Source organism: Mus caroli, unplaced genomic scaffold, assembly GCF_978045245.1.
Source record: "Mus caroli unplaced genomic scaffold, Mus_caroli_1 scaffold_10, whole genome shotgun sequence".
Classification (NCBI taxonomy): Eukaryota; Metazoa; Chordata; class Mammalia; order Rodentia; family Muridae; genus Mus; species Mus caroli.
Genome location: NW_028227265.1, coordinates 88939420 through 88965675, shown reverse-complemented (window position 1 = coordinate 88965675; position 26256 = coordinate 88939420). Strand labels below are relative to the sequence as shown.

Below are 26256 nucleotides of genomic sequence, written 5' to 3'. Positions count from 1 at the left end.
ACACACACACATTAGCTTATTTTTAATATCCTTTTTAACTCAATGGCCAGGCACTTCTAAGCCACCTGTGGCTAATGTGCCCTTACCTTTACTCCCTGCTCAACATCTCTAAATCTTCCCTTAACTTAGTTGCCGGGTTACCTTCTCCTTACTCAGCACCCTAAATCTGCCCTCAGTTTAGTTGCATTTCTAATCTCCCATCTGCTACCCCAGGCCCAGTAGGTCACTCCACTCGTGATCTCACATGACTGGAAGCTCTCCCTCTGAAGCATGGTAAGTTTTCTTTCCTCCTCCTGTGTCTCCTAGTCTGTCTTCGGGAATCTGGAAGTCCTGCCTCTTCTGCCCACCCGTTGGCCACTAACATCTTAATTGATCAATCAAGAACCAATTGGGGAACAGGACCTTCAGCATTCCCAATCAGATTCCCAATCAAAGCATTAGAACCACCCCCTATAAACCTACAAACAAATCAGTAGAATTATTCTCATCTGCTGTTGCTGCAACGAAGGCCAAGACAGAAAGCAAGCTAAGGAGGAAAGAGTTTATTTGGCTTACATATCCCAGATCACATCTTGAAGGGAAATCAGGGCAGGAGCTCCAGGCAGGAACCTGGAAGCAGGAACTCACAGAGGCCATTGAGCAATGCTGTTTACTGGGTTGTTCATAGATGGCTAAGCCTGCTTTCTTATCCCACCCAGCACCACCTGCCCAGGGGTGGCACCACCTATAGTGGGCTGGGACCTCCCATATCAATTAGTAATCAAGAAAATGTCCCCAAAGGCTTGTCCACAGTCCAATCTGATGGAGGCACTTTTTCAATTGTGATCCCTTCTTCCCATATGACCCTAGCTTGTGTTGGGAAAAACAAACAAACAAACGAACAAAACCCTAAACTAACAGCATAAGAACTAATTTGTGAATTTAGCAAGATTTCAGAACTTAAAGGTGGTGGAATCTCAAATCAAACAATGCTTGCTAGACATGGTGCTGAATGACTGTAATCTCAGTACTTGGGAGATAGAGACAGGAAGATGAGACACTCAAGATCGTCTTTGCCTATATAGCAAGTTCAATGCCAGCCTGATCTACCTGAGTCCTGGATTTTAATTAATTAACTAATTAATTGTAAATAAATGCACAGTAATATATTATTAAGAAATTAATAATAGTATTACAATTTTAAAGAAGCTTGATTATAGATCCAACTTCTTATAAGGCAGGAAGATAATTTGAAGACAAGAGATCATGGTGAGACCCAGAATCAAAAATAAAATACTTAGGAACAAATTTGACAGTAAATGTGCGAGACTTCTGGGTTTACAGTCCTTTCGGTCCTAACTCTGGTCTTTGACTGTCTGACAAAATACAAAACTTAGGGAACAAATCCGTTACATTCTCAAAATTTGTCAGCGTGCTGCTTCCAGGGACTAAACGACTTCAGGGATTAGGAAGCATAGATCGATCACACTTCAGAGTCCTTGAAGATGATTTGGGGGTGGGGGGCTGACCCTGTAAGTCCTAGAGATAAGGAGCGTCTTTTACAAACTCATTTAGAAACGAAGCAAGAAGGAACGTGAGCCAAGACAGGCATGTTGGCCACGGTGAAGAGGGTGACAAACTGCGGGGGGCGGGGCATGGGGAGTTGGTGCCGGGGTGGTGGTGTGTGAGAGCAGAAGACTGCGGGTTGTTCATCGAACATGACCCCTATTCTACAGGACAGGATTCAGTGATCTGTTTGCTTGCCTCCACTCTCTGAGTCACTCTCTGGCCAAGGTTATTTGTCACACCATGGATTCTGGTTACAAGGGCCCCGGGAGTCTTGCCCAGCCTGCTTAGAGCCAAAACTCTTCTGGCCTCATGGTGACGAACTGCAAATCTCACGAAAGCCTCCAGACAAAAGGAGAGAGGACCTACCAAGTCTCAGCCCAGCCATTCTGGTCTGGAGTGAATGTAAAAAATGTCTGGAGTCAATAAAGCCTTGCTTGCCCCAGACAATATACCCTTAACCCACCTGGTCTGCCAGGTGAACAAGGGCTCGGCCAAAGTACAGCACCAACCTGTTTGCTGGGAGCTAAGGGAAAAATTGCAACAGGTTTCAGCTTTGACCCACTTCCTCCCTGATACATTCGGCAGAATCCAGTGTCAGATGACAGGATAAGAAGGTCCTTTACTCAGTGCTGCATCTAGGAGGAATTCTTACTGTCTTACTGGTACATACTTATTTTTATTTTTTAATTAAATTCTTCTCCTTTCGCATTCTCATTTTTTTCTTCTTCGTTCATTTCTCCTTTATCTTTTTTTGTTCCTTTATTTAATTTTTGCTTTTCCATTTTTCCTTCTTATGCCTTCTTTTTAATTATCTTATGTTTATTAATTGTACCTTTAATAATATTTAACAGTTTAGTTTATCTCCTTGATTTTTGCCCCTTCCTTTTCTATTGTTATTGGTAGTTTAGTTATTGTTTCTTTTTTATATATATATATAAAGGTTTTTTTTGGTTTTGTTTTCTTGTTGTTGTTTTCAAGATAGGGTTTCTCGGTATAGCCCTGGCTGTCCTGGAACTCACTCTGTAGACCAGGCTGGCCTCGAACTCAGAAGTCTGCCTGCCTCTGCCTCCTAAGTGCTGGGATTAAAGGCATGCACCACCACGCCCGGCCTAGTTATTGTTTCTAATCCATTGTTGTTACCTCGTTTGCTTCCCCATCTCTGTGAAGAAATAGGGGTAAACACACAGTGCAAGGTTCCCTAGAAAGACCTTCATATAAAAGTAGATAAATTATATAATATAACAGATTAAAATATAATAAAAGCAGCTCTAAGAGGGGACGTTTACAGCTGGGAGTAGGGTGAGGATGGGAAGGCTTGTTATTAAAAAAAAAAGTAGAAAAAACTCCAATTGAAGAATTTAAAGTAAATAAAATTAGGTAAAAGCAAGAAAAATGGAGGCAGAGGCAGGCGGATTTCTGAGTTCGAGGCCAGCCTGGTCTACAAAGTGAGCTCCAGGACAGCCAGAGCTATAAAGAGAAACCCTGTCTCAAAAAACCAAAAAAAAAAAAAAAAAAAAAAAAAAAAAGAAAGAAAAATGAGTAAGAGGTTAAAAAAGAGCTAAGAGTGTCTCTGGCCACAAGCCAGTCAGAACTTTAGGGAAAGCGGTTAGCAGTAAATGGCTTCTGAGAGAAACTCTGAAATGTAAAATGCAGAGAAAAAATAAAAAATGTTAAAACTCTTCTGTGCCGTAATCGGAACAGTATCTCTGGGGGTAGTTACTAGAAAGCTGCGATAACAACTGTGCGTCTGTTCTTGAGATGCTTTTGTCGTTGGGCTAACCAAGAGAGTCGCTGGTTTATAGCATGTCTGCATATTCCTTGAATGACTCTGCTCTCTGGGACTTACAGACAGCTCGCTGAGGTCAATGACTTTGTCTGTTTGGCTGATCACTGTGACCCCAATGTTTGCACAGTTAATACCAGGTACGTGTCAATACAGATTGACTTAACGTGGGGTGTGGGCTCATTTGCTCAAGCTTTTCAGCGCCTGCAATAGAAGTAGCGCTGACTTTTATTGTTGCAAATACATTCATTCCTACAGTCCTCCTACACCCAAAATCTAGGTAGCTCCTTACCATGCTTATACTTCTATGGTGTTTCTTTCAAGAGGCATGCTCCATCTTTCACGAAAAATTCTAGTGTGGTTCACCTTTCAAGCTTAAATTTTGCATCCCATGCTATTGCATTTTTTAATTTAATATTGCATACTTAGCATTTATGTAATACTAGAGTAATTTTTATCTCATTTTCATGTTAACTTTAAAAAAAATTAACAGAATTGTACCTACAATCTGTAGACTACCCAAACCTGTTTGAGGAAAAACAAGGATTCATTGAATAATCTAATCTCCCTTTTAGCTCAATGTATTATGATTCTTTCATTTTACAAGTCAAACAGTTAATATTTAAGCCATGTTTACAATACAAGGAACACTGAGGTAAACTGTCTGCCTTTAAGGAAATTGACTTGTGGAGTGGAGATATATAGCTCAGTGCTAGAGTATTTGCCTATGGAGTGAAAAAGCCCAGATTTGATTCTTAGCACAGGAACAAAAGAAGGAAGGAGAAGGAAGGAAGGAAGGTGATGGTTAATCTTCCTTGTCGATTGACAGGATACAAAATCACCCAGGAGACACCCTCCCGGCCGTATTTCCAGAGAAGTTTAACTGAGGAAGGAAGACATCCCAAATGCAAGTGGCACCCATCCCACAGGCTAGAGTCTGAATGAAAAAGGAAACAGAGAAAGACAGCTGAATACCAGCATTCATCTCTGGCTGCTCCCTGGTCCACCCAGAGGAAGCAGCTTCCTGTTCCTGCCACCATGCCTTCCCCATCCTGATGGATGGTGTCCTTCTCAAACTGTAAGCCAGTTCCTTCAAGTCAGTATGTTGTCATAGCAACAAGAAAACCAAGTAGAACTGACAGGTTGTCACAAGACACACAGGAAAGGAGATGGAATAGAGAATGGGCTAAGCAGAGCAGCTTGTAAGAATTCAGGATAATGGGGCTCCCCAGTCCCCCAACAAACAACACATGTTTTTTTCTCACAGCATGGTTATGACACTCTAAGATAAAATGTATCCACATACAAATGAGAACTACCTTTTATTAAGTGGTAAGAGGAGTTTTAATCTCAAGATACAGCTAGGAAATGAACTGACACATGAACATTAGGATTGGTTATCTTGAAGTCATAGGAAAAATACACACACACACACACACATATATATATATATATATATATATATATATATATATATATATCACAAAAATATAGAAAACAAAAACAGGTCATTTTCTGTAGCAGAAAGTCCAACTAAAGGAGGTTTTTCTCCAAAGAGCAGAATACCAAGGACCTTGAGCTCTTTCTAAGTTAGGGGAGCTAGAGTCACTTCTGTGGGTTTACTTTAAAAAGATAAGTCCCCTGGAATAACTTGGTTTATCTTCTGAGACAGCTGGGAACATTTTGCTACAGACTAAAGGGCCATTTAAAATGCTTCACGTCCTTTAAAGGATGTTAAAGGGAGACTTGGAGAAACAGGAAAATTGCTTGCAGAGATCAAGTGTCAGAGTGGTAATGTTGCTGAGAGAAGAAAGAAGGAAAATATGGTTGTATGTTTTTAGTGGAAAAAAAAAAAAAAGAGTTGGCACTATGCCAGATCCGGGAAAGAACAAGCAAACTCCAAAAGGAGTTTCAAAACAGCTCTCTACAGAAGGCTGGAAGCAAGTGGCCACAGCATAATTTAGGGTAAATCTCACCATTATTGAGTTATTACCACATGGCTCAAATCTTAGAAAACTAAATCAGTTTGATAATGAAGGAAGAATGCTATCTGTGGAAGGTTGGTCTTGCTGATGTAGAGGCTGTAATGCCTGGTGATGATAGCTCTATGTATCTGACTACTCGATGAGATTTGAAACACAGCTAAAAAAGGAAAATGCATCAATGATGCACAGTACTAGTATTTGTTTAATCAAAGAGTTTACATGCAAAAACAGATCTCTAAGAAGTTTCTAGAAAACATACTCCTTTGCAAAACATGGAAAAGGCCACAAAACTAAAAATTTTGTTATGTATTTTAACCTAACTAAAGATGACTACATTTGAAAAGGGCAGTGTAGCATGAATTTCCTGCTAGATGCATAAAATAACCCTGGGGGCTTGCAAACTGGTACCTAATACAACTTTTTTCTTTTATTCTTTTCTCATATATTACATCTTGAACCCTGTTTGCCCTCCCTCCTCCCACCCCTCATCTCTCGCCTAGATCCACTCCTCCCCCATTTCCCTTAAAAAAAAAAAAGAGCAGGCTTCCTAGGGATATCATCCAAATATCACATAACTAATAACTTTTTAAACATCTAGAAAAACAATGTGTTTATCTGATTGTATAGCACAACATGTGTAGTGTAGGGCTTTACTGAGGACCATAATACAGAAGGCTGTCACCATCCAGGTAAAGAGTAGGCATATATTGGACATCTTTTGCTCTTTTCTAATACTAACTTTAAAAAAAAAAAAAAAAAAGACAAGTTCTCTCTAAGTAGTCCTGGCTGTACTGGAACTTGCTAGGCAGAGCAGACTGCTTCAAGTTTACAAAGGTCTGCCTGACTCTGCCTCCTGAGTGCTGGGATTAAAGGTGTATGTACCATCACAACCTGCCCTTGCTGCCATTTTTTCAAAAAAATTGATTTTGGGTTTTCAGAGAACTTTCAGCTTCACAGCAAAACGAACCCAAAAAAGTACAGCTGCCGTCTACTTCCTTCCCTGTGATCACCCACTGAATGATTGTATGTATCTGATATAGCTAGTACTAAACTGAGCCTACACTGAAACACCGTTGTTACCCAATGCCCCTAGCTTCGCAGTCACTGTTTATTTTGGACGCTCTAAGTTTTGACAAATGTACAATGGCATGTAGTATCATAGTAAACAGAATGATTCCATTGCCCTAATTGACCTTTGAACAGCCTATTCATCCATTCCGTCTCCTTACCCACTTTATAGTGTATTATAAAAAAAGTGATATATAAAAAAGAGAACAGCTTCTTCCAAATAATATGGTATAGTTAGAGATGTCTGTCTAGTAGACATGGAAATAACTATGTGAACTGTTAGACAAATATCTAAGAATTTAGCTAAAGGGATTCCTGGAGCTTACTGACTGGCCAATGTAGCTGAATGCATGAGCACACACATCTATGCATATATATATGCACACACACTTAAATATGCACATACACACACTGTACACCCAAAGAGAATACATGGAGAATTTTTTTATTATTAGATATTTTCTTTACATTTCAAATGTTATTCCCTTTCCTCATTTCCCCTCGAAAACTCCCCTATCCCATCTCCCCTCCCCCTGCTCACTACCCCACCCACTCCCACTTCCCTGTCCTGGCATTCCCCTACATTGGGGCATTGAGCCTTTACAAGGCCAAGGACCTCTCCTCTCATTGATGTCCCACAAGGCCATCCTCTGCTATATATGTAGCTAGAGCCGTGAGTCCCACCATGTGTACTCTTTGGTTGGTGGTTTAGTTCCTGAGAACTCTGGGGGTACTGGTTAGTTCATATTGTTGTTCCTCTTATGGGGCTGCAAACCCCTTCAGCCCCTTGGGTCCTTTCTCTAGCTCCTCCATTGGGAACCTTGTGCCCAGTCACATGGAGAATTTATAAAGAAAGACTCCACATCTGAGAGTGAGAGAGTTGGACTGGAGATGTGGCTCAGTGGTTAAGAGCACTGGTTGCTCTCGAAGAGGACCCAGGTTCAACTCCACCCACATGGCAGCTCATAAGTGTGTGTAACTCCAGGGATTCTGAAGCCTCCTGGCCTTTAAAGAGACTTCGTGCATAGATGTAGGCAAAACTCCGTACACATAAAATAAAATAAGGAAAGGAGCCGGGCGTGGTGGCGCACGCCTTTAATCCCAGCACTCGGGAGGCAGAGGCAGGCGGATTTCTGAGTTCGAGGCCAGCCTGGTCTACAAAGTGAGTTCCAGGACAGCCAGGGCTATACAGAGAAACCCTGTCTCGAAAAAACCTAAAAAAAAAAAAAATAATAATAATAAGGAAAGAAGTAAAAGAGGTGCCAGCAGAGAGAGATGAAGGGGCGATGTTTCCTAAAAGAAGTTACCTAACAGCCACAATGGTATAAGGACATCACAGATGCTTAGTCATCATAGAAATGCCCCAAAAAACCACACTTAGTACCAGCACATACTTACCAAAGGACAAGTTGAAAGAGCTGGGTATAATGATGGTGCCTTTCATCCCAGCACTTGGGAGGCAGATGATGGCAGATCTCTATGAGTTATAGACCAATCTGATCTATATAGTGAGATTCACAACAGCTAGGGCTACATTCCTTCTCTTAAAAGACAAAAATGAAAACAGGAAAACAAAAGAAATGAAACCAATGAAATGAAACAAAACCTGTTGGCAGTGATGTACAGTGGCTGTCACTTTCATACATTGCTAATGAGGGTATAAATTAGTATGAACATGCTGAAAACCTGTTTGGCAGGGTTTATTAAAGCCACAGATATATCTATCTGGGGCCCATGTTCATATTACAAGAATAATGTTTTTATCCATCAAAAAAAGCATGCAGAAGAATGTTCCAGAAATATTCAAAGCAGCCATATTCATGGTATAAACAAAAAATGAAAACAACCCAAGTGTTTATCAAAGTAGCCTAGAAGCTGAGGATGTCCCTCGGTACTAATGGCACCTGAGTAGTAGGTGGCAGGGCCTTGAGTTTCATTCTTAGGGATATAGAACATAAGATAAGAGAATCAAAAGGGTCAGGGTATATTCATGCGATGAAATATGCTGTAAACAACAATGAGGAATGGACATGTTCCAGGCTCCATGCAATAAAGTACATGGATCTCACTGACAAAGAGTTGAGCAGGAAAGCTCAAGCAGATATTCCCATCTCTGCATCCCTCTGCCCCCTGTGTACTTCTGTCATCTCTAAATTACTTCTTATGCACAATACAATGCTAGTGCCACATAAATGGTCACTATTCCATATTGTCTGGAGACAATGATAAAGTGGTCTATATGTGTTTAACACTACATGATTTTTCAAAATAATTTTAATACTTGGTTGAATTGTTAGGTCTGTATATAGTTATATTAAGAGCAAAAGGACTGATCCTATCTATTATCTATCTATCTATCTATCTATCTATCTATCTATCTATCTATCTATCTACTTATCTATCCATCCAGCCATCCACCATCCAGCCCTCCTCTATTCTGCCATTTATAAGAACAAACATAACATTGGTGCATGGAAGGATGATTACCCAGAGCAATAGCCCTCTGGAAAAGGGTGTAACCGAGTCTCCAGGGTGCTGGGATCTTCTACATCTTGCTTTAGGGAGTTACACAAGTGGGTACACATAAAAACACATTCAGGTACACAGTTGTGATTTATGTGCTCTGTGTGTGTGTGTGTGTTTGCGTGTTTGCTTCAATAAAATAAGGAGCAAAGTCACTCTTTCTGATTAATACAGTGAAATGTATATTTCTATGGTAAGTGATTCCAAGTTAGGTTAAAAACAAATTAAGGAGTACTGAGCATCAGTCTAGTCAGAGGGAGCCCGCTGACTTTGCAAAATGAGGAATGGACACGGTAAAATTATACTCTACTCAAGGCATATGTGCCACAGATGCTTCAGTGGAACATTTGGGGGGATAATTAATAACTTTATACATTGGATACTCTGTTTCTTACAAAATACTTGCTTCTGGTGGCTTTAAATTTGTGAGTCAGAACCTACAGGGCAAGGGTGTGGAATTATTCCCCCAACCCCACCCAACACCCTTACTGACCACAAACCCTTTGATGCTTATGAAGGGTTTCTGTCAGATTTTATGTTTTTCCAGATTCTAAAATAGAAGTTGTATAAACAGATGACACATACTTCAGGCTCTCCGATGAATTCAGAGGTCCCTCAGATTTCCCTGTGGGAACAGTGCTGCACCTTCCTCATGCTCAGCTCTCTCCATCCGCAGTGTAACACAGATCAGGCACTCGGACTTGACACAATAGGCAGACAGTCGGAGTGTTTACGTCCAACTTTGATTTGTCTGTGGTTGCAGTGTTTCTCGGTAGGGTTTGGTTATAGTGCATCCCACAGGACTATAATTAATAAACTTTTAGAAACTGAAATTGCATTGAGGTTGAGAGAAAGATGTGTTGGGGAAGCCCCAGGACAGTTAGAAGAGAGAGTGATTAAGATACAATGTATACTATATAAAAATTTAAAGAATAAAAAATATTAGATAAATTTTAAGTAAAAAATATTTTTAGGGCTGGTGAGATGGCTCAGTGGGTAAGAGCACCCGACTGCTCTTCCGAAGGTCCAGAGTTCAAATCCCAGCAACCACATGGTGGCTCACAACCATCCGCAACGAGATCTGGTGCCCTCTTCTGGAATGTCTGAAGACAGTTACAGTGTACTTACATATAATAAATAAATAAATAAATCTTTAAAAAAAAATATTTTTAAAGAAAAAAAATATTCTACAAACCTTATTACATCAAATGCATTAAAATTAAAACATGCAAATAAATAAAAATATCACATACCCAAATCCAGTAGACCCAAAATATCTACAAGTGAATGAACTTTTTTATGTTCTTTTGGTTTTTGGTGATAGATTTGTCTATGTATCCCTAGCTGTCCTAGAATTCACTTCATTGACCAAGCTGGCCTTGAACTCACAGAGATCCACCTGCTTCTGTTTCCCAAGTGCTCATATTAAAGAAATGAGCCACCACCACCCAGCACCGGTAAACTTCCACAGAGTTAAACTAGGCATTTGCAATGGAAGCTGTGGAGCTTCACAGTACATTTTACACTTTCAGTGTCAAATATATATTGTGCACTTATCGACCACCAAAACAAAGCAAAGCAAAAATCCATGACAGAATTAGGACTAGAAAAGCAAGTAGCTTTCTACCCCTTTCCTGTGTCTGTTACCTGCAATCAGCCCTTTCTATTTAACCTTTCTTATTTTCTTTTCTTCAAAATATATTTGTACCCCTATGTACATCTGTTTGCATATGTATGTATGTATGTACTATTGGTTAGATTATGCATGTGGGAGAGAATATTCTATTTATCTATTTTCTGACATATAGATATAGATATATTTCATTATCTATCTATCCATTGGTAGACCACTAGGTTGGTTCCAATTCTTTGCTATTCTAAATAAAGCCGCAACAATCAACAAAAGTTTTAAGGGAGGGAGCTTCATTTTGGCTCACAGTTTCCTGGCAGGGGAGGCACAGCATCTTTGGCCCGTCTGTGGTCGCAGGAGACTGCAGTGTGACCTGCCACACACCAGCACACTTAGAAACAGGAAAAAAGTTCCTTTGTGTGCATTGATATCTCCATAACTGTTAACTGTTGGCTAGCATACCTCCTGCTGCATTCTGTCAAACTAAGCTATACACCTGGGGCGCTCAGTCAATTCCTACCCTCAGGTTCAAGGACACTTCCTGCTGCCTGGGTAGAGGGATTGGTTTAAATGTCTGCAGAGAGGCTCTGTGTAAAGTTTCTGAAAGGCCAGCAGCTCCTGACAAACTCCCCAGGAAAGGTAGTCATAGTCATAAATTCCTCCATCACTCAACACAACTATACCAGATTAGAGGGACAGAAATATTTAGGATCCTGGAAAAGGATTCAGGCTTGTACTGTGGTGACCTACATCAGCTAATGCAGATTCACACACAGTATGACATTGCTTTTGAGATTACAGATAGTTCTCCATGGCTTACACCAGCCACACGAGGGATATGTTTTCTATTTCTTCTTTTTATTTTTGTTTTATTTTATTTTCCGTTTTTTGAGACAAGGTTTCTCTGTGTAGCTTTATGTGTCCTGGAACTCACTCTGTAGAACAGGCTGGCCTCGAACTCAGAACTCGGAGATCTGTCTGCCTTTGCCTTTTGAGTACTGAGATCAAAGGTGTGCACCACAACACCCAGCTTATATTTTCTAATTGCTTTGAGTCTGTAGGCATTTGAGGCTTCATCCACCTGTGCCTGAGTGTAGACTTTAGTCCAGAGGCAATGATGAAAAAGGGCATTTCCTTAATTTGTTCCTTCAGGGTCCAATTTGATCATTGCATAGTTAGGTCAGGCCTGTGAGGCACAAATGCTTAGGGTCTGAAGTGCATTCACATTTGAACTTGTTAAGATTATTTTTAAAAGAGAATGGAGTTTGTACTTAAAGTCTTTATTGCTCTGTTTTACAAGTTTCACGTACAATTTCACCTTTTTCTTTTTTTAATGGACTTTAAGTTGAGGAATGTCGCAGTTAGCACAGTACTTGCCTTGCATGCACAGAGGCCTGTTCTGTCACTAGTGCCACAAAAACTGTCATGATGATGCATGACTCTAATCCCAGGAGGACCAGGAGGTGAACAGCGGAAGCTGTGAGTAAATGAAGTCTTAAGTGAATATGTATTTTGCGATGAGCACAGCCATATCTTAGGTCGACCAACCTATGGTTTTAGACAATTGACCAGTGTGTTTAAAGACTAGCAACTGTGGCTTCTTACTCCTGTTTACAGCCTGAGAGTGCCCCTCTACAAAGACCTCCTCCTACCAAGATTAGTTAATCCTTGTCTTTGTTACTGTTTTATTGCTGTGAAGAGATTCCATGACCATGGCAAGTTTTATAAAAGAAAACATTAATTGGGGCTGGCTTATACTTTCAGAGGGTCGTGGCAGATAACATAGTGGCATGCAGATAGACATGGTGCTGGAGAAGGAGCTGAGAGTTCTATATCCTGATCCACTGGCAGCAGAGGAAGACTAAGCCACACTGGGTGTAGCTTGAGCATAGGTGACTCAAAGCCTGCTCCCACAATGACACACTTCCTCCAACAAGGCCATACCTTCTCTAACAAGATCAAGCCTCCTGCCACTCCCTCTGGGTAAAGCATTCAAATACGAGTCTACGGGGCCATACCTATTCAAGCCACCACACACACCTTAAGCATCAGGAGTGCAGTGTCACTGTGGCGATTCCTGGTACATTTTGCCCCCAGAATGGCTTCTTTTTGATGCAGTTTCTCTTTCAACTTTAACTCTAGATTTTGTGCTACATTAATATGCTTGATTTGATTATATCTTGTTATTTATTTATTTATTTATGAATAGTAAAATTCTCTACAAAGTATAAAATGAAGACACTTATTGAGATTCATTATGGAATGATGAAGGCACCTTAGTATGTTAGACTGTCATTTGAGGAAAAGACAGAGCAGAATCTACTACATGTGTATCTGTGGGTTTGTTTACATACACACACACATATATGAAAGTAGAGGTGGAAGGAATGAAGTCTAGAGGGAGTATAGAGAGGGAAATAAGAGAGAATGATGGAAATGGGAGGCATGGAGCATAGAGGGTACCTACCATACATAAGATGAAGGGACCAGTGAAGTAAGCAGGGAGTGGGTGGGGAGATGCTCAGGCTGTAAAGTGGTTTTAGGGCAAGCATGAGGCATTTGAACTTTATGAAAATAAGAGCTGAAGGTGAGTCTGGATTTTTAGAATCCACATGTCTTAGTTAGGGTTTTAAACTGCTGTGAACAAACACCATGACCAAGGCAACTCTCATAAGGACAACATTTAATTGGGGCTGGCTTACAGGTTCAGAAGTTCAGTCCATTATCATCAAGGCAGGAATATGGTGGCACCCAGGCATTCATGATGCAGGAGGATCTGAGAGTTCTACATCTTCATCTGAAGGCTGCTAGCAGAAGACTGGGTTCTAGGCAGCTAGGACAAAGCCCACGCCCACAGTGACACACGTACTCCAATAGGCCACACCTTCTAATAGTGCCAGTCTGCTGGGCTGAGTATATACAAACTATCATACTACAGAGAGAGAGAGAGAGAGAGAGAGATGACAGATTGTGTATATGTGTGTGTAAAATGCCACAATGGAATCTTCATTTTTATGCTCATTAAAACAGATTAATTTTTAGAAGAAGCAAAGGACTAAGACCGCCCCTTTGCACTTCTCTCAGATCATAAGACGATTAAAAGGGAAAGATGAAAAGGACTCTCATCTACTTATTCTCAATTATTTTTGGTTGTTTGATGATCCCTGACTGAGATGTTTGTTCTTCTTAATTAGCTGGGAATGCCACTGAACCACCATGGATGTTCTCCATGATGTCAGGAGGTGGTGGCCACTAGCAGCTGCAGCCTGACAACACTGGACAGGGTGCCTCAGGATCTCTTCAGCAGCTTCAGGAAGCTCTCGGCTAAGATCAGTTCTCGCATGTTAGCAATTTGTGTTATGTATGTGCTCAGCTCTCTCTCTCCTCTCCTCTCCTCTCCTCTCTCTCTCTCTCTCTCTCTCTCTCTCTCTCTCTCTCTCTTTCCCTCTCGTTGTTTGAGTCCCCTTGATTAGGCAGGACGCCTATTTTAATTTTTGAAAATAATATAAAATATTAAAATCACCCCCCAATTAAAAAAAAACTAGCATTGGACGGAATCAAATGAACAAATATTCTAACCACTGAGTGCTTTTTATGAGTGTTTGCAGAACACACAAGCTGCAGCCCTAAGCTGATGCTGGAGATCAATTGGTAAAGTGCCTAATGTGCTGGAAGCACAGGTTAGATCCCAGCCCTGAATAAACAGGACATGGTGGCAATCACCTGTAATTCCACAAGTTGAAAAGTATTCTCCACTACACAGTGAACTTGAGGCCGGCCTAGTATACAGGAGATCCAGTCTCAAAGAAAAAAAATTCAGGCTCATTTAAACAAACTGCCTTTAATCCCAGCACTAGAGAGGCAGAGGCAGGCAGATTTCTGAGTTCAAGGCCAGCCTGGTCTACAAAGTGAGTTCCAGGACAGCCAGGGCCACACAAAGAAACCCAATGGGAGTGAGGGGCAATTTTATTCTGTGTTTCCTCCCCCCCCCCCCCCGAGACAGGGTTTCTGTGTGTAGCCCTAGCTGTTCTGGAACTCACTTTGTAAACCCAGCTGGCCTCGAACTCAGAAATCCGCCTGCCTCTGCCTCCCAAGTGCTGAGATTAAAGGCGTGCGCCACCACTGCCCGGCCTTATTCTGTGTTTTCTATAGCCATGACTCTTGGGAGGGCCTTTTTTTGGGCATAAGTAAAAATCAGTATACATGGAGTTGCCACCCATTATGTTATTTGTTCATTTATTCAACTTATTTATTTGAATCATGGGGTCTTAGAACTAAATCAAACACATCTTTCCAGAAAAAACCCTTCAGATGTTTGCTGACTGCTAACATGTTGTTTTCTAGCATTTTCTCTGGATATTCTAGCTGAGCTAAATACTTCTTTCCTTCTCCAGCGAGGATGGTCTTCAATGTATGGTTTCCAGAATGAGCTCAGAGTCTAGTAATGTGCTTCTGACGTTGGTTTTGAATTGAAGCCCATGCTCTGCATACAACCGAGTAAGTTCAGAGTGTGAATGTCTGCATCCTCTTCCAGCTTCTACACAGTATGCTTCAGTTAGGGGACCCTGAGACCATAGCTTTTTGGGGGTCAACTGCATCAGCTCTGAATTTTTTTTTTATAATATTCTATCCAGTTGACGTCTAACTTAACGTTAGATGTCATCTATCCTTGCATTTGACTATGAATATTGCTGGATTTTCCAATATTTCTTTGTAATGACTAATAACACACCTCTTCCTTAAAACATGTTTGTTGTGTCCTGGCAGGATTTCCCAGTGGTTAAAGATGTTTGTCTGATGACGTGAGTTGGAGTCATGGAACCCACCTAAAGATGAAGAGAGGAAACTGACAGCAAAGTTGTCCTTTGACCATCCTCTATGCATTATCGTACATGTGCCTATACACACACTCATACACACACCATAATAATAAGTGGAGTTTAAAGGTTTTTGTTGAATAAACATAGGATTAATTCAATGACTGTTCTAAAGGTGTCACTAGCTAGCAAATACCACACTATACTATACAACATATGAAAATTCCAATATCAAAGTCCTACATTGGGGCTGGAGAGATGTCTCAGTCAGTAAGTGCCTATTGTAAAATCATGAGATCCTGAGTTCAGATCTCCAGCACCCATGTAACAGTTGGGCATAGTCTTGTAGTCTTCAAGCCCCCACACTATTGAGGGGAGACAAGCGCATCTTTGAAGCTCACCGACAAGCGAATCTAGTTGAATACATGAACTCCAGGTTTGATAAGAGCCATGCTATGATGGTTATCTTGGTTATCAACTTCACTACACCTGGATTAAACTGAAAACCTCAAGCAGTTAGGCAGAGCTGTGTGGGATATTTGTTGATTAAATTTTTGAGGTGTTGAGACACCCCCTTGCCGCTTAAATCTAGACAGCACCTTCTGGTAGCAGCCTGCATAAAAGGACCCTGAAAAAGGAAACTCTTGGGTTTTGCCTGCTGGCCCTCACACTCCTGGCAAGTTCACCTGTCCATTCCTGAGATACTTCTTCAGGGTTCTGTAGACTGAAGCCTGGCAGCTCTCTAGGACTTCCCTGGGACTCTAGCACTAGATTGGGACAGTTTAGACATCCAGACTTGTGGACTGAACAACTACTAGGTCTTTGGCCTTTCCATCAAAAGACAGCCATGGTTAGAGTATTTGGACTCCAGCCTATAAGCCATTCTCATAAATCATATATACAGTATATACCTATAAAATTCATATGTGTGTATATTTCTATCAGTTCTGTTCTTTTAGAGAACTCTAATGCAGATGCTGTCTCCAAATATAAGGTTTAAATTGATCAAGGAAGACATCCAATGTTGATCTCTGGCCCTTAGACATGCACACACACACATGGACACAAACATAACCCCCCCACATACATACTAAGTCTGCGGAGATTAGTATCTCCTTCTCTAACAATCTGCTATGTTTAAACCATCCAGCTGAAGGAGTGAAGTCTATCAACCATCAGAAGAAGGGATTACTAAACCCAGAAACTCAGTTAACATGATAGCTCCATTCACCTCCCGCCAAACCTTTGGAAATGTTGCACAAGAGCAGGGATGGGCTACCACGCAAAGTCAGCACCACCTCAGCAAAGCAGAGAGCTTTAGAAGACGGTGGCCACGCACAAGCCTGGTCCAAAGGAAACCTGACACTGGAAACAGTCAAGGAATTCTGCTGCCCTGGCAGTTACACGCCATCCAGCAGCCTGGAACAAGAACACTTATTTAGGGAACAAGCATGCCTTTCAGGAGAGTGTAGTGAGCCTGACCTTAAAGTAGGGGCCTCGAAGATTATGCTCCTATTTTTGTTGCTTGTGTTTGAGATGTGGTTCAGAGCCTTCCTTAATTGGCCTTTAGTTACTCTGTCTTCTTTGCTAACAGCTACAATGTTGAATGCGCAAAGGAACTGTAGCTGAAAAGTTTCATTCACCTTGATTTTTGCACAGTTGATATTCAATTTCCAGCTCAGCCTTAACATCTAAACTTCCAAGAAAATGTCACAATGAGTCCTTCTGACAAAGAGGTCCTGGTTACTAGGTGACATGGAGCACCTGAAATATGAACATCTTTTCAAGTCAGTATGTGATTTTCCAGGTCATCCAATTATAGCTCCTCTTCCCCCCTCTTCTTCCCTTTCACCTCTTCTTCTTCCTCTACCCCCTCTGCCTCTTCTTATTGTAGACTGAGTCACACTATGTTGCTAGACTTGACCTCCTTGTCCTCCTACCCCACTCCCTCCATGCTGGAATTATTGGTGTGCGTGCCAGGTTATTCGTGGCTCTTTTCCTTTCTGTCAACAATTCTAATAGAGGATTGGAGAAGTAGAGTTAGGGAGATTAAAGGTAGTCAGGTGTGGTGATGTATAGCTCTAATCCCAGCCCTGGGGAGACAGCATCAGGAGGATGAGGAGTTCAAGGTCTGCCTGGGCTACCTGAGGTCTTGTCCCAAACAAACAAAAAGAACAAAGCTGATACTTCGTCTTTAGAGAACATTTCCACTACTATATAAGGAATGGCGCTCTAACTCTGCTTTGTGAGCACCTGAAAAGATACAGGAGATAATTCACCTTCTGAGGTTAAACCTCTGACCATGATTTTCCAGAGAGAAAGTGCTTCAAGTGGCTAAGCTTGGCTCCCCAGCCTCCACAGTGAATAGGGTGACACTGAGCACCAGCATCAAGAGGGACACTTGTGTGTCAGAGTGGGAGGTTCGGGTTGGGGAGAAGGACATACGCCAAGGTCAAGGGAGCCCAAGGGCATCTTCCAGCACGACTTTGTTGTTGTTGTTTGTTTGTTTGTTTGTTTGTTTGTTTTGAGACAGGGTGTCTCTGAATAGCCCTGGCTATCCTGGAACTCACTTTGTAGCCCACGCTGGCCTCAAACTCAGAAATCTGCCTGCCTCTGCCTCCCAAGTGCTGGGATTAAAGGCACGCGCCACCACCGCCGGGCGTCCAGCACTACTATGAAATTAAGGACGAAAGGAAGGAGAAGACTCTTGGACATACACACTTGAATTAGCTCCATTGGGGGGATAATATGGCATCCTTTGCAATTCTAGCTTTGCCGGGGCAAGGCTAAGACTTGGCATTCAAGTCCAGCCCTGGAGGAGTGGGAGGAGCCCTGCAGCTGCCAGCTGGTGGACTGTCTCACTCCTGGAGCCCCGGACTGTGCTGCAGGAAGCGTCCAGATGGCAGCTGGCTCTGCAGACAGTGAACTCAGTGTCTTCCTACTACAGTGACTCTACAGAGCTCGCAGTCCGCCCCGTGGAGGGCCTCTTGTTTGGCACCCATTTTGCCCAACGTAAACACCACTGCTGGCAAACGTTTACAAGTGTGTCTTCACATCCTGCCTGCCCCTGCTTAAACTTATTTTGGGTCAACTATTTCTTAAAGCCCTCTCCTCGCAGGGAGGAAAATTCTGACATCTCCTCTCTGCTACTTCTGGAAACTTGAAACTTTCACTTGGTTTTTGTTTTTGTTTTGAGACAAGAGTCTTGCCCTGTAGCTCATGCTGGCCTCAAACTCAAGGTGATCCTCCTGCCTCAGCCCCCCTGAGTGTTGGAACTACAAGCATGTGGTTACCGTGCCTGGCTGGAAAAAAAGCAACATTTTTTTTCCCCAGTAAAATACACAAATATTTATTTGAAAATATTAGTATTTTTAAATGCTCTCTGAGTCACAAAGGTGATGGGACACTGGTGACCTTAGTATTGAGGTCTCAGTGTTTTGGCAGGTTTTATTTATGAATCTAAGAAAACAGTAACTAGAAATGGCCAAATAGACTGTTGTACACTTTACAAAAAAAAGCGCTCTCTTCTCTCTCTCTCTCTCTCTCTCTCTCTCTCTCTCTCTCTCTCTCTCTCTCTCTCTCTCTCCTTAAATGTCAGGCCAGAATGCAGCATGCAGCATGGAAAAGTTAGGCTCTAAGCAGACCCCTTCGGGAAGTTTTGGATGACGGTGAAAATGGGGTGTTGTCCTAACTTGAGCCTGATGAATATTTTCCTATGAAGACTGGAGTGTTCACTGAGCTTGAAGGATTAGCCTTTTATTAAATTATGAAACAGTTGGCACACACGCCCTCTTGGCAAGTAGTCTACTCCAGGCTTGCTGACTGAAGGCAGGGTTTGGGACACACTCACCAGCTGCCTGAGCATCTTGCTGTGGGTAACTAATACTCAAAAGCTGACGAAGCACTTGGGCTGTACCTGATAGCTGTCTGCAAGCTGAAGTCCCCACTGCATTGCTCCCTCATATAGACCCAAGGTATTCATGGGGTCATTTGCCACTATCCGGTTCATCGGGGGTTGCCCTTGAACTGGAAAACAAAAAACTACTCAACTTTTCTGATTTAGAAACGACACCAAGTCTCTTAATACCTTATGGTGAGAAGATTTAAAGATTTAAAATGGCTCTTATTGTTCTAGTTATAAGAACAATATAATACGATATATAATAATAATATAAGTTATAGTTTCTGTCTCGTGAAACAAAGCAAGTCAGGCCCAAACTTGATATTAAAAAACAAAAACAAAAACCCTAGCCTCGGAGTCCACCCCACCTCTTCTTGAGTTCTTTCTTCCTCGAGTCACTCACTTCCACCCTGTGACTCAGACACAGAGAGCAGAGAACAGAGAGAGGCTTTTTGAACTTCAATTTCAAAAGAGCCATGTTTTTTAAAGTTCTTAATCATATCCACCAAATTCCTTTCTTATTGTGAGTTTTCCAAATTATCTTTTTTTCCCCTGTATCTACTGATCTCTGAGTCAACATGGAACTCTTGTGAATAATTCATTTTAATTTGGCACTGATTCATTCTGCACGATTATTGCCTACATAAAAGCCTTTTTTGCTTTGGACAAAGGGATGATAAAAAGAGGTTGTTTTGTTTTGTTTTGTTTTGTTGGGCTCTGTATGAGTGAAAAACATAAGGGTATAAGCATTTCAAACCACAAGCCCTAGATAGGGCAAAAGTCAAGGGGGAATCTAGATTGTCCACCAGTGAACCACTGGATAGTGTTTCAAATGTAACTTTCTTTAAAAAAAAAAAAAGATTATCTATTTATTTATTTTATGTATATGAGTACACTGTAGTTGTCTTCAGACACAACAGAAGAGGGCGTCAGATCACATTGCAGATGCTGGGAATTGAACTCAGGACCTTTGGGAGAGCAGTGAGTGCTCTTAACCACTGAGCCATCTGTCTAGCTCCCCAAATGTAACTTTCTTAAAACTAGAACAATAAGAGCCATTTTAAATCTTTTTTAAAAATGATAAAAAAGGCCAGTATTTCCTATTAAGAACCTTCTCCAAGGTCTATGTGGTCCCTAGGAATCTCAATTACTAGATCATCAGAAAGGGACAGGGGAAACTTTGTAACTAGCTGGCTGTCTGAGATTTCACTTTACAATCCAAGAGCTCTGTGTTCAAACATCTCTCAACTAAAAGGAGACACCATAGGTTCAAGGAAGGGGCAAATAGGAGAGATGAAACAGTTAGCCAGCTTGAAAGGCTCCCAAATCACCTGGTGTCCCAAAGCATTAGGATGTGTGTGGCAAGTCCTGTGGGCTCACTCCTCTAGGGAAAGAGCCACAGCCAAAACACAGCAGTACACTAGTCCCAACAAAGGGTTTCTGTTTAGCATGCTAAAGAAAAAGAAACGAAATCACCCCTAATTCCAAACAGTCTGTGAAAGTCTGTCTGTCATCTTCCAATGAAATTTAAAAAATAATCAAGTTCTTCTATGATCCACTCCTGGCCCAGGTCCAGTCACTGTGTGAGGAATCTCTTTTGAAGTTTTCTGTATCTGTAAAACCTGGATAATAATACTATTCGTCCCAGGTGGCTGGAAATGTGTGAATTAATTAGTTCAAGCTGGAAAGGTCTTTGATAATGCTAAGTGTTGAATATTATTGTCATAGGTGCAGGTGGAAGCAATGTTATAGAACACTTCTATAATTAGAAAGACCTACAAACTGGTGCCAAAACCCGCCGAGTTAAATTTTGGAAGAGGATCCTCTGTGCCATTTTCTGCCTGGGACTCAGTCAGCTCTTTTGTTATGACTGAATACTTAATTCCCTCTTTTATCTCCCTTGAAAGGTTGGAGCTTGTCTTGGACTTGCCTATGGTGGAGTGTAGTTTTTTACTGGGTGGATGTGCTTTTCCAGCCAAGGTTTAAAATGAAGAGCCGGCATGCATCAGAACACAGAGTACACGAAGCCTTAGGTTTGCAATGACGGTTAATTGATATGAGTCAAGAGAGTATGAAATCCCGGTGCCCAGATGCCAGATATCTCAAAAAAAATGCAGATATGTTCTTGATGTGTAAGATAGAGTGGCTTCTTTCAGAGATAAGGGCTTTGTGTTGTCCCTCAAACAAAACACAAAAGGTCGTGTGAAACCAAAGTACATAAAAGAGATTAAAAATGGAGCCGTGATTTAAGAGAGGAGCTGTGATGAAAGGGAGTTTTTCTGATCCCTGAACGGACCCTGATGCATGTGGCCTGAGCCTAAGGCTCCTTGACCACTGTTACCAGATAATCCCTAAAGCGTATTTCGTCATCAAACCATCAAGTATTTTAGATGTCAGTGACATTAAAGACCCAGGCTGCCTCAGGGCTCCTGTCAATATTGTTTACCCAGACTTGGTTTCATTTTATATGCTCTCTTCCATCCTCTGTCTTCTGACATTTCAAGGCATGACAAGGGCCACATAGCACATTGTTACACTATTTCCTCTGTCAGCACCGTCTCCTTTGCAGTTCCCATCATCACAGCAGTATTCCTGAGTGCCTACAGGATGCAAGCGCCATGTTAGGTCATTGCAGCCTTGAAATGCTAAGATGCGTAAAAACAAATCTCATTATGTTTTCCAATGGAAACCACTAGGCAGAGACATGTAAAGAAACTCTATATACTTCCCTCCACCCCAAACATGGCAGATAGCAAACCCAAACATCCTGACTATAATCTTGGCTAGTAAATAAACCTGACACTGCGTGCTGTATTTCTTGGGATAGCTTGTGTGTTTACTTGTCTCCCAGTATCGACGTGTCAGTTCTTCAAGGGCAGGAGCTCTGCTAATGTCTATGACTCATTTCTATAACTTTGCATCTTGACTGACACACAGTAGGTGTTTAATGACTGGCATGTGAGCAAAACAGCAGCATGCTTTCGCAAAAGGATGAAACGACTCCCCATATATTTATTCAGAAGAGTAAGATCGTAGATGCTTTAAAATGAAGGTCAAATAAAGTTTAATGTGGTGTAAATGTACTGCAATTGCCAGTGGTAAACACTAACCTTTAGCCTTCAGGATGAAGCTATCCCTACGGTCAAAGCTAAATTTCAGTGAGAAAGAGGACTTTGGAAAGAGAATGCAGCAATTCTGCTTCTGCCAGTTGTCTTAGGAAATAATTCAAAAGCAAAATGAACAAACAAAAACTTTGTGTGCAAATGTCACAACACTGTGTACTGCAACAGACTGGAAACAGCCTAAATATTCTGAAAATAGGTTGGTTAAAAACTATGGGACTAGGGGTTGGTGAGATGGCTCAGCAGTTAAGAGCACCAACTGCTCTTCCAAAGGTCCTGAGTTCAAATCCCAGCAACTACGAGGTGACTTACAACCATCTGTAATGAGATCTGACTCCCTCTTTTGGAGTGTCTGAAGACAGCTACAGTGTACACACATTAAATAAATAAATAAATAAATAAATAAATCTTTAAAAAAAACCAACAACAACAACCAAAAAATCCTATGGGATTAAAATTAGCTGATGTTTTTATACTACTTTCAAAATTTTGTGTGAAGAGATTTTTAACAACATGAGGATGTAGAGTACAATATTAAGCAAAGGAAAAAAAAAACAAAACACAGTTCTCTTCTACCATGATTTCTAAGCCGTTGGTAACAAAATAGGAGAAAAATAAAGCCAAGGAATTTATGGTTAATGAGTAGTATTAGTGTGTGTGTGTGTGTGTGTATGCGTGCATGCGTGCACTCTCCCTCCCCCTTCTTCTCCATCACTGTCTTCTTCTGATGCTAGATATCAAAGCAGGGTCTTACTTGGAAGCAGGAAAGCACTGAGCTAACCTCCAATCTTCTCTTTCCCTATTTCCCCTGAACAGCTCTGCATTAATTTTTTTTTTTACTACTGAATTATTTTCTTATCAAATAAAAAAGTAAACAATTTTATGGGAATTTCTTTCAGCTTTATTTCTTATGAGCTCACAAAGAATAAAATTTTATTATGGCATTTTTCAAGCAAACTTGTTTTTGTTTTTTCTCTCCCTACCCCCATAAAAATAAACATTTTTTAAAAAATAAAACTATTATTTAAGGACAACCATCTGAAGCCATAAAGCAGCTAGATTAAATATTAAGTTGAGGAAACTTCAAAGATGAAGATTCTGAGCTTGCTTCTTTCATCATTGATTGTTGGTGCAGAAGTGTGCTGGGCCACACACAAAACCTTTCTTACAGCAGGGCAGTGGAGGCGCACGCCTTTAATCCCAACACTCTGGAGGCAGAGGCAGGTGGGTTTCTGAGTTCAAGGCCAGCCTGGTCTACAGAGCCAATTTTAGGACATCTAGGACTACACAGAGAAAGCCTGTCTCAGAAAAACCAAACCAAACTCTTCTTTCATGTGCCAGGAGTTGGGGCAATGTATGTATTCAAACACAAGTATACGTTATAACTGTGTAGCCCTTGCTCTGTCTTACAGTGGTCTGTCCTAATATTGACTATGGTAAGTTTAGATGGCGAGATAGGTATGTGGGCTCATGAACATATTATCAACATATCTTATTGCTTACATTTTTATTTTGTCGTTGAAGTTAGACTCAACATATCTTGTTGTTTTTTTGTTTTTTCGAGGCAAGAGATTTCTCTGTGTAGCCTTGGCTGTCCTGGAACTCACTCTGTAGACCAGGCTGGCCTTGAACTCAGAAATCCGCCTGCCTCTGCCTCCCGAGTGCTGGGATTAAAGGCGTGCGCCACCACGCCCGGCTACGACTCGACATAACTTATCCCACACATTTTTACTAAGTCTTACCCAGTTCTCACAAGGTTTTCAAGACTGTCCCACTGTCCATACCTGACCCAGAAGAAAATAATGATTTGAGGGCTGCAGAAATGGCTCAGTGGTTTTAAGAGATTGCTGCTCCTCTAAAGGATATGAGTTCAGATTCTCACTCCTATACCACATGCTCCACAACTGCCCACAACTCCAGCTCCGAGGGTTCTATGCCTGCTTCTGGACTGCAAAGACCTACACAACGGTGGTAGGTATACACACACGGAGAAACACCCCCACACACGTGAATACAAATAAAAGTGCACATTCAAAATGAAAAGGAGTAAACTAGGGTTCAGAGATGTGATCCTTCCCAGTTCGGGTCTTCCACAGGTAAGAATTATTTGTCCTGATAGAGTTAGACAATTTATCTTCTTTAAAAAATAAGGATGCAATAAAATAACATTTAAAAATGTTAAAGAATTATTGCGGCCTGCCCGTAGTCCACAACACGAACGGTTCAACTGAGAATGGCAGTTAGCTGAAAAGAGAGGAATCTAGACGGGGCGGAAGAAACAATGGAGCTAAGACAACATCCTGATCAAAGCTCAATTTTACTAATTCCAGACACTCAGTTATAAAAGAAGGGGGAGGGAACCCAATATCCCGCCAAGTAACTCAGGGTCCAGTAGCAGGACGAACACGTGTGTGCCTCCAGGCAGCAAAGGCAGGTTCCAGCAGTGGGCGTGGCAGGATGAATGAGCCTTTAGCTCCACCTTGAGCAAGCAGGTTCCAGGCTGGGGGAAGGGAGGCCACAAAGAATACCAAGCCTGGTGGCACATGGCTGTCACCTTAGCACTGATGAGGTAGAGGCAGGAAGACGGAACAAAAGCCCATTTCTAAACAAACAAACAAAAAGGAAAGCAAAATAAACAAACAAAAATAATAGAAACTCAAAAATAACAATGAAAACTATTCTCGACTTTCTGATTTATAATGATCCTATAGCTTAGTCATTAGGAAAAATAAAAAACTCTTTCTAAAAATGTTTCATATTAGCTTTTCATCTCTGTTCTATCAGTTATTTCTAAGTCGTTTGATGACTACTACCCTGCACAGTAAAGTCAGAAGACACAATGCTGTCTTATGGTGCCATGAACATGATAAGGCTCTTTTAAATCTGTTTAAATCTGCAATAAAAAATAAACAAATATAGACAAGATATGTAGAGATAGAAAGTTGTAATTTCATTTAACCAAAGTGTCATTAGTATGGCTTGAAGCCAAGCCAGGGAGCGGGGAAAGAGAGATTGGGGTGGGGAGGGGGTGGGGGTGGGGGCAGAGGCGGTGTCTTTCTTTCCAGTGAATCCTGGAACTCTTGCTCATTGAAAGAATATGTACATTAACGTACATGAAGTGGCGGGTTCAATCCCAGAGCCACAGAGAATAAGCAAATAAATAACTCTACATATAAGAACTGTGGGGGCAGTTATTTAAATTAAATTAAATTAAATTAAATAAGTAAGTAAGTAAATAAGCCTGTGTGACATGTGGCAGCTTATGCGTGCAATCCTAACCAGGAGGGTCACGAGCTTGAGGCCAGCCTGGGCTATATAGAAAGAGCCTTTTTCTAAAAAAAACAAAACAAAACAAAACAAAACAAAAAAACCACTGAAATAAGTAAGTTTTAAGACTAAATGTCTCTTTGTGGTACATGTAAACTGAAAAGAGATTTAACCATTTTTTTCCTTTTAAAACTGGCAAACTAACTTAGCATGTTATTGTGAACTGAAATTGCCTTAAAAAAGCAGCCACCTATGAAGACTCAGCTAGCCGACTGACTGATTTAAACTTCATGAGTATGAAGAGTTGGAATGGTGATGATCAAGAGGCAAATTCTCTTAAACCATCCTAACAGCCGTTGACCAGCAAGCTCTGTAGTCAGAAAGCAGCTGAACCCTATAGCAGTGATATATTTGCTTCATAGTGACCTGCCTACCTGATGTTCCCACCAGTGTGTTTGGGAAGTGCATTGATTCCTGATGTCATTGTCCTTGTAGTTGTAGTCATCATCGCCATTGTTCTGCGACTACAAGACTCTTAAGTTTCCAGGCCATTGTCATTCATTCATGGCTGAGGGCCAACTATCTCTCATTCACTTTGACGCAAAAGCCCTG

The 26256-nt window shown here is 41.3% G+C and overlaps 1 long non-coding RNA gene across 5 annotated transcripts; it reads left to right on the top strand.

Moving 5' to 3' along the window:
• Window positions 1-2115: 2115 nt before the first annotated feature.
• Window positions 2116-16273, top strand: LOC110300510 (uncharacterized). Of its 5 annotated transcripts, none has more exons than XR_015048660.1 (6): window positions 2116-2210; window positions 3397-3471; window positions 4161-4409; window positions 13732-13880; window positions 14932-15034; window positions 15305-16273. It is a non-coding gene; the product is annotated as an uncharacterized LOC110300510 (long non-coding RNA). The 5 variants fall into 5 exon arrangements; XR_015048659.1 differs by having other exon boundaries at window positions 13732-13898; XR_002378581.3 differs by lacking the exon at window positions 4161-4409 and having other exon boundaries at window positions 13732-13898.
• Window positions 16274-26256: the final 9983 nt, after the last annotated feature.